Here is a 12,515-nt window from a genome sequence, read left to right on the forward strand (position 1 = left end):
ATGGATAGATGGCTGTGATTAGCCAGTTCACTCATGCTAACTGCTGGCTGGTCCAATTGCACCAAAATGTTTCTTCACTGTGCAGTGACTTAGGGCATCTTGTTCTCGGCACCGGTGTTTATGCTATTTTTAGCCTAAAATGGGAGCGATCAATACCCTCTGCCGGTCTTTTTATTGAACGTGGTACTTCTGAATGTAGTTATAATTAATAATTATAATAGTTCCTATTTGTAAAGCGCGAACATGTCACCCTTAAGTGTTTCAAGGCGCTGGGGACTGTCGGGGAGATTAAGTAAGCTATTGCCCAGAGTCACATAATGCTGAGCTGCTGCCGGGGATGGAACCGTGACCCCGCGCTCTGAAGTCAGCCGCTCTGGCCCCTACACCACACCACACCTCTCCCGCGCCAGTGCCCCTCATCTCCCCCCATCACCCCCCATCACCTCCTCCAGGAGGGCTGAGCCTGTGTGTTTCACGAGCACCAGGACACAAAGCCTCAGGGAAGTCTTCCTCTTCCTCCCTGGCAACGCCTCTCACTTCCTCTCTGCTCATTCGAGCTTCTGTGTACATAATACTCTTCAGTGTACTTTCTATGCAAATTCATTTGACTTTTTGTATAGCGGACCTCCAGCTGTTAGTCCTCGTGACACAGCCCAACCCGACCACACCCATCTTCCTGTATCACCCTCGCCTCCCGGGGCATTAGCACAGCTCTCTGTGTTTTAATGCATTGTAACCTGTCAGCCGCATGTTCCTAAAGGTTCATTGCGTGTCATTTCGTATGTTTGCATCTTACTGAGTAACCCAGTATTTCAAAATGTGTCTAACTTGAAAGCCCTATACACTTAAAAGAAAAGCTTATATTATATCATTTGTGTTCCTCGTTCACCTGTATAAAACCTCTTTATACTGCTGCCATGACTAGATTGTATTAAGCTAGTAAACCCTAATAGAGTTTACAAAGCTCTTCGAACACACTAAAATCATGTTTTCATATATCTGTGACACTTTCTAACTCCAGATATCGATGGGTTTCAAGAGTCACTTCTTGAATTTTGTTCCCCCAGTAGTTTTGTGTGCTGCTGGGATCTTGTGAGGGATACATGTTTATTCCAAAGAATGCTTCTCACCAGTAATGATGCACTATGGAAAACTCCATTGTTCAGCAACCAAACTTGACGCTTGATTGATTCAAAGACCATTGCTAATAATAGTATCCGGTTTCAGCAAGTGCCTTTGGGCTCACAGCTGGCAAATCAAAATTCTTAATTTCGTTTCTACTTCTTCCACTCATGTCAATCGCTCTCTGAAGCTCCACATTCCTAGTATGCATTAGAGTCTCACTTTACAATGTGGTAATGAGTAATTATATGGACTTGTTTCAACAATCCGTAGCAATATAAATAGGATGTGACTATTGGAAGATGCAGAGAATGTTACATGCGAATTCCTTCCACTATACATCTGTCTCTCCTAATGCAGAATGTTCATCCTTCTGCAGCTCTCCAGGTACCCACCTGACCGATTTACACGCTTTATTTCTAATTCAGATCAGTGCACACCTGTGTGAGTAAGAGTTAAACTTAGGTTGGCGTCACAAAGAGTCGGTCATTTTGCACAGAGACTGCTTTGTAACCAGCTTCAGTAGCTATTGTCCAATAATATTAATTTTTAGGCCTGGCTTTACAGCGCATCTATCGGCCGACCTTACGTGATCAACAGAAAAAGAACTTCAAAAAGCTGTACTGAGAGGACGGCTTTGGCTCTTCCCAAATGTTGAGATTGGGCACAGGTCCTGTGCTTTCACAGAACAGAATGCTTGCTGTACTCCTATTGGCTTGTGGAGGGTTCCCCTCCCCTGTTATAGCTACTGAATTGAAACTCAATGACAAGGCTGCTTGAGCTGCAGTACTTTTGGTCCCCCTTACCCAACATGGCGACCTCGTTCAAACTTGATGATGTGGTGGTGAAGCTGGTTTGTCAACAGTCGCAAGAAAATGCTATTTCTATTGTCGATACTGACTTGCATGACAGCCATTCTAATGGGTGGATTTATTCTAGGAGTCATCAGGAAGTGATAGGGGTCTATTTTGCATGTAATATTACCTAGAATTAGAGCGTTAACATCATCTCAGTTAATCGCAGTGCATTGCACAGAATTCCAAGTAATGCATTCGCTGTTACGCCCACACATGCCTCTGCAGCTTTAAAAAACGTCTATTTGTCATAGGCCAGTTAGCCGGATTTCCTTGAGGTGCGTCACATTTGGTTTTCCGGCAGAGGTCCAAAGGGTAGGCAGTCAACAAGGTGGTTACAGTCACTCTGATATAAATAAAGTACATCAGTCCTCAACCCCGCGCTCCCTTCTGCAAGCGCCAAGTTAGTCCCATCATGCTGCTTCCTCATCTACTCTTTCTCCACATGGCAACTCTTCTCTGTTAACACCCTGTGGATCCTGTCATTCTGTCATCCTGCCCGTTGTTCCCCTACTGGGTTGCTCTACTATCGGAATTTACTACTAGTCCCATCATGCTGCCCTTTGGCATCTTTCTTACCCCACTTGGCTATTCTTCTGACTGTAAACACCTGACAAGACCCCTTATGCTGCCTGGCTGTCCTTCCTGCCTCCACTAGGCTTCTCTTTTATCTGTAAGAACCAGTCTTAACAGTTCTTGCGGCCCTTCTGCACTGCTCTTAACCAGCCAATCTGCTCTTCCAAATGGCTCTCTTGAGCGAATTGTTATGGAGTTTGTAAGGGTATCCCTTTTCATTTAGTATGTCAAGGAGAATGGCACCATGATGAAAATAGTCATTTATCAATGGAAAGTTTGGCCAAATCCTTAGAAATTGTCCATAGGGTAGACTTTCCTTGAGACAGTGTGGATGAAAACTTGTGTCATGAAACGCATTGTTTTAATCTGTCGGTTTTCGATACAGTGTTGTTATGAACTGGTCATCACATCCACCTCCAGAAACTGGACCTTCACTTCTACATCCAAAAACGTTATGACTTTGTTGTTCTTGCTCATGCTGAACTAGATATAAACGAAACACCCCATGTGAGGGCTTTCAAACATTACCAGCATGCTGATCGCACAACTTGAGCAACATATTTTGCTACACGAATTGAGTCAGTAAAAGGCTTATGAAAGAGCTTTCACTATTGTGAAAAGATTTAGTAATCCAGATGTCTGTGGCAACAACATTCCCCTTTCCCAGGATCTCTACAATTACTTAGCTTCCTCCCTTCAGGAAAAATATGCAACATACATGCTATTTTTCCTCCACTTAACTCAGTAGAACAACCTTCAGTTGTATTCTTTCCAGCATGGAAGAACTAAAGCAAAGCCTACCCACTTTTATTTCAATATTTGCAAATGAGATACAACTCCTTCTAACACTGGTTACATTTGTCTCACCTTTCAACATGTGTCATCCTGCTATCATAACCTCAGTGATGACTGTGTGACTAATCTATGTAACCTTTTGCTGAATACAAACTGTGCCTGCCTGCTGGAAGCATGCGTCCATTACTCCCCTTCTCAAAAACATACCCGCAGAAGACCTCGAAATATTGGCTACCTGTAGACCCATTTCCTTTCTACCTTTCCAGACTAACTTATAGGGGAAAACATGAACACTCAATCGGCTAATTATATGTAGACTAATAAACTTCTAAACAAAACTGTGTCTGATTTTAAGGCTCAGTGCAGTACAGACACCTTGTTCATAGCCAGGAAGGTGCATCAGCACTGGTCCCCTGAGATCTTTCCCCTGTATTTGCCGATATTGGAATGTTCAATTTAGTTCTGAACGGGCTTAAGTCTTTTCTCTCAGACAGAACCCAATGTGTCTCATTGCAATCATTCCAGTTTCATACCATTGCATTCACCCGTGGAATGCCCCAGGGCTCATCACAGTGTCCAACACTTTTTTCATATGTATATTGCCCACGCTCTGCACCTATGATGCCCTTTGGCTATTGTATCACATCCTATGCCAACAATACACAGGTTGTGACATTATTCTCTGACAGTATCAGTTTTACTCAGTAACGCTTCCCTGCCTGTATGTCAGTGGTAGTGTCTTAAATGAGCAGTCAGTGGCGGTTCCTCCTTCAGGGCAGAGGAGCATCACCCTGCCTGCTGCGAGTGCAGCAGCTGCAGCAATCGTAAATTTGATTGATTAACGAGCACTCACTGTGTCTCATCTCGGAGCAGGGCCATTCCTGCTGCTGATTGGCAGCAGGAATGACTTGCCGAAAACCTAAAGCGCGCATGTCGATTGGCCGGCCGTGTTTCGACAGCCAGCCCAACATGCGCACTTCAGCCCACACCAATACCAGCTGTGTAACAGCCGAACAGGCTGCAGGCACCGGCTCCTACTTGGAAAACGAGTGTTGTTTGATCCTGCACCGGCCAATCATGGTGCTGCTCTCATTCTGAAAATGGCAAGAGAGCAGCTCAAGGATTGGTTAGGTTCATTTGCTCGTCACTTCAGGCTCTGTGGGTTTCTTCTGGGAATAGAACAGTGGACTGGCGAAGACAACTGGATGAACTGATGTCAATTAGTACTTTTGTTTTTTATTTATTTAAGGTACATGACTTCCCGGTTCGCAGGGAGGTGTGCACAGCCTTGTGCAGGGGCGTTACAGAGGGCCCCACAGTACGGGGGGAGACCCCGAGCAGCAGGGGGCCCCCTCAGCACAGTACTCTGGCATGAGAACTCCAGATTTAATCCAGAGGGGGCCACTCTGTGTACCTTGCAGGGGGGCCCCTTCACCTCTCGTTACGCCACTGGCCTCGTGCTGCACGAGGCCACGGCTCTGCACCTCATGACAAGGCACAGTGGAACCGGAATCTGTATCCATTTCCTCAGGCTGTTTGTTTATTTCCTTGCCTTATCTCCTACTTCATTCCATCCTTCCCTGTTCCTCTGCCTCCTAATCCCTCTCTCCTTCCTCCCTCTCTTTCCTTACTTCCCACCTTTCTTCTATTCCTTCCTCCATGCTTTCCTACCTCCCACCCTCCCCTTCTCCCTTCCCCCCCTGATCCAGGTAGATACATTTAAAAAGGTTGCTTCCCTTATTCACAGGTTTGAGATAGAGACCCTGCATTTATTTGTTTTCAAATTAATATCTGTGCCCGAAGCAGTCCACTAATCAATGGCATGATCAATTCTGTCAATCTATTGGCATTAAATAGTCGAAAAATGCTTTTAAGGTAGAAAACCAGAGTGGGATAAAAAAAATAGAGCGCTGGTGAAGAGGTAGGGTGTATTTCGTACTATACCTTTGATTTGATAGACACTAATATGTTGGACACACTCATGGACTATTACACTCTAACAGGTCTAACATTTTGGCTATTCAACTCAATTCAATTTCATTAAAAACACTTTGCGGCCTTTCGCATCAATACATTTAATATTTTATTTAATAAGCACAGTTCAATAACAGATCGTTGAGAGCATTTGCAAGCATTAATCATGTTATTAAAGTTTTAAAATCCGTAGAAGAGGCTGGATGGAGCCTGTCCCGGAGCCCACCCACACGTGCCTTCTGCTAGTGCAGTAGTCGGTACCTAAGATGAGAGCCCCAGTTGTTCCTGCAGGACTGTGCATTGGCCCCTCTTTCTTTAGGCCACGCCTCTTTAAGGTATTCAGACAGCCTTGCTGTCATTTAAAAATCTTGTCTCCCAAAAGGAGAAACAACATTATGATTTAATCTGCCTTATCCTTACGTTGTCCGCGTATAGTTGCTTTACCTGCCTCTTTTGTTATTTGTCATAATTCAGGCTAGTCAAAATAAAGTATTTGAGCGCTATCCTTGCTGGCATTGAGCAAAAACCTCTTCATCCAATGAGGCTCCTCACTTTCATTAACAGGGCCTTGATTCACAGATTTTTGTATATTTTGCTGCCACGGGGGATGATAGCGCATCACGCCAACCCTCTTCCTCCAATTCCCCAAATCTTCCTGTCAGAGCGTATATAGTGTTTGCAACGGGTCTGGTAAATTGTTAATTATTTTCCGGTAGGTGAGTGAAATAGCTTTGCTATCCATGGGATCTGCTACCAGTCTGTCCTCAAGCGGGTTGGCTTCCGGGATCACGACTGTTTCTCTGGTTGCCTCCAGTAAGGCATATCGGATTTGTGAGTAGCAGAATGTTTCCCCTATGGACAATTTATATTCTTTTTGTAAGTCCGCAAACGTCACTATTTTACCCTTCTTAACCAAGTCTTTGACTTACGATATACCAATGATATCCCATTTGTCGAATACTCTGTAATTACTTAAATTGCCCAGTACTGCAGTTTTAGACCTGGCACCATTGCCGTGGGTCTCCCTTCCATTTTTTGCTTTTGCCTCCTATGTTTTTGCTGTGTGTTGGACTCTGTTTTGCTGGTCTAGATGCTTTGGGCACTTTGCCACTGCTGTTCAGTGCCAAAGTGCAAGTGCTCCCTTTGTAAAATGATGTTATGGATTATTGATTCCATGATTGGCTTATTTGATTTACTTGTTAGACCCTAGTACAGTGCACTATGTGTGCCTGTAAATCAAATGCTGCTGGTGGGCTCGCAGCACTATTGTGCCACCCACAGAAGCAGCTTGTAAAATGTGACTCAGGCCTCCCATTGCAGAGTCTATGTGCAGCCTGGGACTGCCATGTCGACTTGGCAAGTTCACACACTTGCCAGTCCCTAAACCTTTCCTTTTCTACATATTAGTCACCCCTAAGATAGGCCCAAGGTACCCCTGCGGGCAGGGTGCATTGTATGTTTAAGGTAGGACATGCCCTGATGTGCGTGGCATGTCCTGATAGTGAATTACTGCCGATTTCGTTTTTCACTATTGCAAGGCTACTGTTCCCATAGGACAGAATGGGGAGTTTGTTTATAACACCTTATATACATAACTGGCCCAAGGAACTAGGTAGAAAACTGAAGTTTAGTATGCCTGAACTCAGAATGTTAAAGTGCATCTTTTAGTGAGGGTGACTTTTTCATTCTGTGTTTGAAAATACCACTTTTAGAAAATAGGTATTTTCTTGCCTAAGCATTCAGTGTGCCTCTGCTAGGTTTGTGTATTGCATGTCTGGCTTTTGGATGACAGGGGCTAGAGAGGAGCTCTGGCTCCAGAAGTCTGATGAGTCAGGATGGGCTTAATGGACCTGGGCTGCATTTAGTGTAGGGGGAGGAGATTTCCTTTTCACCAGAAGGGGCCTGGTCTAGATTCAACAATGCTGTCTCCACCTTCTGCCAGGAAGCTGCACCAGTGAGGACAGAACTGGTTTTGGCTGGGTACAGACTCTCTCTACCTTCAGAGAACAAATGATTGGTGTGTATAAAAAGTGGGGCCCAGACCCCAGACTCTTAGATCACTTCTGGGTAATCAAGAGGAGCCTTCGCCAAGGAGAAGAGCCAGAGAAGCTGAGGAGGAATACTGCCCTTGTGCTGTTTGCTGTCTGGGTTGGCCTGCAGTGGCTGCTTGCTACCAAGAAAAGGAGAAAAGGACTTTCCTGTTTGCTTTCTCATCTTGAGGAAGATATCCAAGGGCTTGAAACTGAGCTTGCCTCCTGTTCTGAAGTCTCAGGGACACAAAGACTTCATCCCTTCTGTCTCGCTGCATCTGTAACTGCTGTTTCAGCTGCTACAGAAGGAAACTGCAACACCGACGCCGGTGAGCGACGCTGTAACCAGCACCGAAGCCGTGGGAATCACTCGTGAAGAGCACGACGTACCGCCCCGACTTCCACCGTAGGCCCTACGCCTGCTGACGCCGTGCTGCATCGACTCCGAAGCCATCATCGAGGCCGCTGCCTGCACTGGAGCCGAGGACACCGCTCATGATGTCCATGAGGCACCTTCCCGACTCGCACCGCAGTCCCGACCTCAGCAACGCCGGTGCTTCATCAACACAGAGCCGATCCTCGACGTGGGTGACTCCCAAATCCATTGACATCGTGATGTCACCTCCCCGACACAGTAAGGAACCGACATCTCACCTCCCCTGTGCTGCAGTAAGGAACAGAGGCATCACCTCCCCTGGGGTTGTAAGGAGCCAACGCCGAAGGCACCAACGTAGCATCACCATCCCAACGCTGTGCACCGTCATTGCTTTAATCAATTCCAAGGTACATTTCTTTGTGGGTCTGCTTGACTCTAGGCCTGACGCTGCACACCTCGTGGCCGGCGCCGTTCTTTGGGGTTCTCATCTGTCAAGACGTCGTAATAACTCCAGGTGGAGTTATTTGTTGCTACAAGCTTCATTTGAGTGAATAACCTATTTTTGAGGATATCTTGATACCTGTATTGTGGATTTTTGTTTTTTGGTCTTGTTTTGGTTTAGATCAAGATTACTTAATTTTCTAAACTGGTGTGGTTTCCATTTGTAGCGTTTTCACTGTATAACTGTATGTGTTCACAAATGCTTTACACACTGCCTCTGAGATAAGCCTATCTGCTCGTGCCAAGCTACCAAGGGGGTGAGCAGGGGTTATTTTAGGAGTGTATCCCCCTTACCCTGACTAGAAGCAAGGGCCTGTAGAGTCTTCACTTTGGCTTTCACCTTTGGTTGTTGCTAGGAAGAGTTGTGGTCAACTCAGAGTTTGTGTTGACTTGAGATCCCTAAATAAAGAGATCTGGGGTGACTCACACCCTCTTCCGAAAATCAATGATCTGTTTGCGTCAACTAAAGGTGCAAAGTTTTTCACCAAACTTGATTAGGCGAGCGTGTATCACCAGGTCGAGTTGCATCCTGAGTCACGTCATCTCACGGCGTTCGTCTCTCCTTTAGGTACGTTTCAATATCGACGCATGCCCTTTGGCTTAGCTTCAGCTGCGTCGGTATTCCAAAGAGTCATGAGTAACATCCTTAGAGGGGTTGATGGAGTGTTGGTTTTCCAAGATGACGTGCTCATCTTTGCAAAGGATTCCTCTTCCCATGAACTCATATTACACAAAGTATTAGGTTTGTTTCAAGAGCATGGTGTTGTTCTAAAATTAGAAAAGTGTAAGTTCTTTTGTACAGAAGTCGAATACTTGGGTCATATTCTCAACCAAGTTGGTGTCAAACCCAGACCTGGGATACTGGAAGCCATTTCCAATGCTGCTGTCCCCACTGATAAAACAGGAGTTAAATCACTTCTGGGGCTTTGTGAATATTATTCGAGGTTTATTCCTCACTATGCTACGATTGTCCTTCCCATCGGTAATCATCTTAAAAAGGGGACTAAGTTTGTGTGGAGCGACAAATGTGTGGTGGCTTTCCAAGAGGTTAAGAACCTTTTAGAGAAGAGCTCTGTCCTTAAACCTTTTGACCCAAGCCTACCATGTTGCTTGACAGTTGACGCCAGTCAAGTAGGTTTAGGTGCTACTGTGACACAGGTGGTGGATGGAGTTGAAAGAACTATTGGGTCCGCTTCTAGAGTACTAAGGTCACCTGAATTGCAATACTCAGTTATCGAAAGGAAGTTACTGGCTTGCGCATGGGCCATTGAGAAGTTTAGGTCTTATGTGTGGGGAAGACGGTTTATGCTTCAGACAGATCATAAACCACTGGTCAATATTTTGGGAGGTAGCCTCACTAAATGTTGTACTCCCAGAATCATGAGAAAGGTTATCAAATTGCTTCAATATCAGTTCGATATCAGACACATCTCTGGAGGGAAAAATGGGAGAGCGGATTTTCTTTCTCATTTTCCTTGTGCAAATCTCCATGATGATGATGATGTTTTCTTTTCTGAACTTATTGATGAGGATTGTGAAGGTTGCCTTGTGGCTGGGGTGGATATTCCGGAATTGAAATTCTGTTCTGAGGATGAATGGAGGGAATCTTTTGTTCATGATTGTGTTCTCCAGGATGTTTGTAAGTTCGTAAGAAGTAGGTGGCCTAGCGAGAAGGTCCTATCACCTTCCCTTCAACCATTTGCTAAAGTTGAAGACGAAATTTCCTTGGAGGATGGCATTTTGTTGCGGAATGACAAATTAATTCCGCCACATTCATTTAGGAAAGGCATTCTTATTATGGATCATGAAGGACATTTGGGATCTTCTTTTACTAAGCATCGCATTCGCGACACATTTTGGTGGCCAGTGATGGACTCAGAAATTGAGGAATTTGTGATGGATTGTTGTGTATGTAAGTCATCTGATAAGTCCCTTAATGCTTTTGTTCCTCCCCTCATTCCTGTTGAGTGTCCTGACCGTCCCTGGGCGAAGCTTGGTGTAGATGTCATGGGACCTTATTTGACTCTCAGTGGTAATTCTAGATTTATTTTGGTTTTGGTAGACTATGCATCAAAATGGCCTGAATACAAGTTAGTTAAGGGAAGCTGATACTAAAACTATCATTTGTTTTTTAAGTGAAGTCTGGTCTAGAGAAGGGTTCCCTGATATACTCGTTTCGGACAATGGGAAACAGTTTATCAGTAAGGAGTTTGAATCGTTTTTGTCCACCTCTGGTGTAAAACACATGAAGAGTTCGCTTTATCACCCTCAAGGAAATGGACTTGTGGAGAGGATGAAACGGGTGGTTTGGGACTGTGTGAATTGCGCTAAAATGTTAATGTTATGTTAATGTTAAGCCGCACTTTTTGAGCGCACGGCTACCCCAGAAGGGTGTCCCGGCGCTTTGGCAAAGTGGCCCAGAGAAACAAGAACCAAAGGCAAAAACCTACTACAGTCACACTAGGTTACTTAGTAAAAAGCAGAGTTTTCAGCTCCTTCCTGAAAGCCAGGAGGTTGTTCGCTTTCCGAAGGGAGAGTGGGAGCTCGTTCCACAAGCAGGCTGTCACGTATTGGAACCAGCAATCAAGATGTTGTCAAATCACTTAACAGCATGATATGGTTTTATAGAACCACCCCACATTCTTCCACTAAAGTGTCTCCTTTCGAGTTAATGAGGGGAAGGAAGCCAAATACTTCCTTTCGTCCAGGGTGGATGTCCAAGTGGATCAATAGTGAGTCAGATGTACGTAAATTGATGTCGTTTGTAAAAGATAATGTTTCCCTTACTCAAGCTAAACAGAAAGTTAACTTTGACACAAAAAGGGGATCAAAGATGTCTATTCTGAAGGTCGGTGACACTGTTAAGATTAAGAAATCAATTCATGTTAACAAAGGTGAAAGTAAATTTGGTCCACCTGTTAAGGTGGTCAAGATTGTCGGAAATGCTATTCAAATTGAAGGTGGTTGTTGGTGGAACTTGAGCAAGGTAGCTAAAGTCCAATGTTCTACCCGGCACCTGCCCTCCAATTCTGATAGTAAATTACCTCCAAGTAAGGAATTTGTCTCCGGTAATGCCAGGAGAAGTTCCCGGAATATCATTAAACTAGCAAGGTTTAGGGAATTAATTTTTTTTTTCTCTTTGTTTCTTTTGTTGTTAGAAGAAGGGAAGGTAAATGTAGTAATCTGTTTTAGCCTGTTCTGTTTAGCTTGCTATATCTACTTAGGTTTTATTATTATGTTTCTTTAAAGAGGTTCTATTGCTGCTTAGATACAGTAGAATGTGTATCTGGCATTCTTGAGTTGGTGTCTGTTGGAGTTGGCTGCTTTTAAGCTGGCTCCTCATCCATGTAACCAATAAACAATCTACTCAAGACAACTACTGTATCCTGCTTTATTACTACACCCCTATTTGGATAAAGGTACCTACCTCTGCCAACTAGAGACCCCATTTCTAACACGCAGCATGCCAAAGGGGAGTCACTTGTGTCAATTTATTACTCCAACCAAGTTTCGTGGTGGTAGTGTGCCATATGGCAACCGTGAGAGCGGTGGGACCAGTAAGTTGTTGTCTACGCAGTTTTGTGTACAGTGCTTCTCTGTACCCTCCCCGACCCATCAGCCATCTGTCCATCCAACATGCCGGGTCCTGCTGCTCACCATACACCCATTTATTAATAATTGAAAGGTGGGTAGCCCAGTAATAGCCACAGATATCTGGCAGGGTAATGCCACCGTCACACCACCCACGGACTAACTTGGGTCTTGCAATACGAGGTGGTTTCCTGTCCCAAAGTAGATTCTTAACTTCCCTGTTGATTTATTTAAAATACGTCTCGGGGTATTTTGCAGCACATACAGAAGCCGCGGCAGAGCCATAATTTTAAATAATGCAGCTTGACCCAGCAGTGACACAGGCAACGTTCACCAATGGCGGACATAACTCCACAGTCGTGTCAAGGGGCCCAGTAGGTTCCGGTCATGGAAAAGTGATGGGTCAGCCTTGCCTATATACCTAAATATCGAAACCTATCTCTCACAATTGTGGCCTCACAATTAGCCGGGAGGGTCGGTGCTGGCCCATGAAGTAAATAGACAACTGATTTGGACCAGTTTATTGTGTACCCCGAGTACTTGCCGTGATTTGAGCAAATCTGGAGAATACTATTGAATGATGCACTCGAGGAGGCGACATATAATAAAATGTGATCCGCGTAAAGCGATATTCTATCTTCCCATTCATTTGTCTATTTAAGTCCCTGTATCAATTGGTCGTAGGGGAACAAGCAT

The 12,515-nt window shown here is 44.7% G+C and overlaps 1 protein-coding gene across 1 annotated transcript in view; it reads left to right on the forward strand.

Annotated features, from left to right (window-relative positions):
• GNB5 (G protein subunit beta 5) overlaps window positions 1-12,515 on the forward strand; it is a 322,810-nt gene that overhangs the window by 279,802 nt on the left and 30,493 nt on the right. The gene's annotated exons all lie outside the window — the stretch shown is intronic.

The sequence above is a fragment of the Triturus cristatus genome, chromosome 3_1 (genome assembly GCF_964204655.1).
Source record: "Triturus cristatus chromosome 3_1, aTriCri1.1, whole genome shotgun sequence".
Classification (NCBI taxonomy): domain Eukaryota; kingdom Metazoa; phylum Chordata; class Amphibia; order Caudata; family Salamandridae; genus Triturus; species Triturus cristatus.